This window comes from Myotis brandtii, unplaced genomic scaffold (genome assembly GCF_000412655.1).
Source record: "Myotis brandtii unplaced genomic scaffold, ASM41265v1 scaffold103, whole genome shotgun sequence".
Classification (NCBI taxonomy): Eukaryota; Metazoa; Chordata; class Mammalia; order Chiroptera; family Vespertilionidae; genus Myotis; species Myotis brandtii.
The window spans coordinates 6730362-6733787 of record NW_005353460.1 but is presented as its reverse complement, the minus strand read 5'-3'; positions in this window follow the sequence as shown (position 1 = coordinate 6733787).

Below are 3426 nucleotides of genomic sequence, written 5' to 3'. Positions count from 1 at the left end.
CCCCCCCGAGTGCACAAATTTTTGTGCACCGGGCCTCTAGTATATATATAAAAGGCTAATATGCTAAGTGTCCATCTGACTGGTCACTATGACATGCACTGACCACCAGGAGGCAGATGCTCAATTCAGGAGCTGCTGTGATGGGCACTGGCCATTTCCAGAGAAACAGCACCACAGACCTGGCACCCACAAAGCAACACTCGGCTTCCCCCAAGTAGGACACAGGCCCTGCCACCACCCCAGAACAACAGTCCACCAAATCGCAGCCAACACTGCCAAGACCCCATGGCGCAAAATGTGGCCCACAGCCCAGCCCTGTAGGCACCAGGTAATGACGTCACATTTTTGTTGATATTCTGAAGCTAAAATTGTCAACAGAAAATGTCTGAAGACCAACTATTGCCACAATGTACCTCTGAAGTTGAAAGAAGCCGGTGTCGTCAACAGAATGTATCTGAAGACCAAATATTGGCACAATATACCTCTGAGACTGAAAGAAAGCAACATTGTCGACAGAATAGGTCTGAAGAACAGTCATCAACAAGTACTACCAATACTGGTAGGAGCTGCCTTCATAGCAAAAATGAGGTAAATGAGGATGCAATGAATGAACACAGTTGTGGTGGAATGACTGTTACATGTCAATTTTGCCTATCCCTAAATTTCTCCGATGAAAAACCATCTGATGGAAAATGTACTCGATGTTGTAGCAAAGACAAAGTTTGTGCAAATGATATAAAATTTCCAGAATACCTGGCATATTAATTTATTATTTAAAATATTTTATTGATTTTTGACAGAGTGGAAGAGAGAGGGATAGAGAGTCAGAAACATTGATGAGAGAGAAACATCGATCAGCTGCCTCCAGCACACCCCCAACTGGGAATGTGCCCACAACCAAGATACATGCCCTTGACTGGAATCAAACCCAGGACCCTTCAGTCCGTAGGCCGACGCTCTATCCACTGAGCCAAACTGGTCAGGGTGAATACCTGGCATATTTTTAAAAAGTAATGATAAATGAAGATTCTGACAGTAAAAATTTCATGGAATATATTCATTTTATATCATGTTGTTATTGTTTATTTATTATTTAATTTATATATTATTTTCATGTACATTTTAATAGTTTTCCTTCATCTCTGACACTTCTATTATAGAGAAAGGGCAAATAGAGATATTAAAATACTTCTTCTAATTAATTTCCTTTCAATGTGCACGAATTCATGCACCGGGCCACTAGTGAGAGTATAATTGTAGTTTGTACAACCACCCTAGAAAGCCAGTGGCAGTTTCTACTAAAACCGAACAAACCCAAACCAAATGACCCAGAAATACCACTCCCAGACACATACCCATCAGAAATGCATAATATGTTCACCAAAAGCATGTATCAGAATGCTCAGAGCAGCATTAATTATAATAGTCCCAAACTGGAAATGCCCATTAACCGAAAAAAGAGTAAAGACCTTGTAGTGTTTATACAAAGGACTATTAAAAGGCAAAAAGAATGAACAATCTACAACTGCACACAGCAACATGGCTGAGTCGCAAAAATTAATATTGAGTAAAAGAATCCAGACACAGAAGAGCAAATATTGATTTCCCATTAAAGTGCGAAAACAGACAAAGCTAACCTATCGCATTAGGAATCGGGAGAGTAGTTCCTTTTGGAGGTGGGAATAGGACTGGCAGGAAATATGAGGGGCTCCAGGGATACCAGTAATATTCTCTCTCTCAATCTGGTGTTGGTTATAGGGTGGGTTCTGTTCATAAAAATTCACTGACTTGTATGTTCATGACGTTGTTTTGTATGCAGATTATACTTTAAGGTGGTGGGGAACATCCAGCCTGCGGGCCATATAAGCCTCTAGAAATCATTTGGTCTGGCCCTGCCCAGGCATTAGGGGCGAGTTAACTAATCTCTGACCAAATACAGCAGGCTAATTTTTAAGTTGATACTTTGATATGGGCCATGAATGATGTTATCAATATCCAAATGGCCCTTGGCAGAAAAAAGGTTCCCCACCCCTGCTTTAAGGGCTGCAAAAACACACGTTTGACGAATGCTCATCATTTGGCAGGAGAAGGGGTGAGGTAGAGGATAAGGAGGGGAGCTGGTGAGCCACAGACCCAAGGAAGGAGAGGACCAGCCTTGTGAACAACCTTAGAGAGGGCAGGTTGGGCAAAGCTGAGGTCCTCCCTTACTGCTAAGTGTGCCCTCCTGCTTCGAAAGGGGACAATAGGCATTTGTGTGTGAAGAGACACACTGCCCAGCCCCATCCCACCCAGCGATGATTTGGCCGTGGTCACCTTTGTCATTTTCTTCTGCGCTCTTCTCTGCCTTCCACCCACAGAGGCGGGAGGAGAGGTATATCTCAGGAACGGCGCATGCAGGGGAACCTAGAGAATCAGCCTGATGGGCTGGCAGATGACCTGTCCCAGAGCCACGGGACAAGGCTGGACAAGCAGGTAAGGGCCTAGCTCTGGGGTTGCAAAGCCAAGCAGGGGCCTCTGGACATAGCCAAGAGGGAACCTGGGTGCTCCCCAGCAATCTGATCTAGGAAAGTTAAGATGGAGGTGGAGGAATCAGACAGAACAGCTGCTATCAGCTGAACGACCTCCCGAGAGCGGCCTGCCTGCTGCGAGGTTATTCAGAAGCATCACACGTGCATTAGGATTTCTAGGTTCCAGACGGGTTCCAAACGCTCCGGCTCATGGCTTCGAGCAACGGCACAGACATTTCTAAAGTTGACAGAGAAATCCTCTGTTTCAAAAATACTATATTACTTAAAAGAAAAATAGAGCTTTTTATAAACCAAGCTATCAAATAAGCTTTTGAAATAAGCTTTCGGGAGGTTTTGGCAGGATTAGAAAAGGAGGCCAGGTTCCTTACGGCTCAGGCCAACAGAAATCTGTGACAAGGTTCAAGCGGCAGAGCTGAGCTTGACCCATATATGCTTCCATGAAAAGCCTCCCTTGGGAACTCTAGGAATTATTTTTATTTCATTTTTATATTTATTAAATGTATGCACACATTAAACACACACACATATTCTGGATGGCTATTTACCTGGACACCAGGAATATCATTCATGCTAATCTTTGGCTTGGACTCACATTTGAGGTCTGTCCTCTGCAAGTTTCTGTGGCTTCCTCCCAGTGTCAGAAGCAGCCTCAGAACGCCATGTGGGGAAGTAACAGAGCCTTGGGCTGGGAGTGAGGAGACATGGGCCCTGATACCCTCATGCTTAGACAGTCCTCATTTATATCTGCTGTCTTGATGTAATTTTTAAAAGGATTGTCTTCCACTCTCAAAAGTGCTCCATAAATTATATGATGGGGAACACTGAAAAACAACCATTCCTTCCGTACCAACATCCTTTCCAATATGACTTTTCAGCTTCTCCAATAAAAAGTGGACTC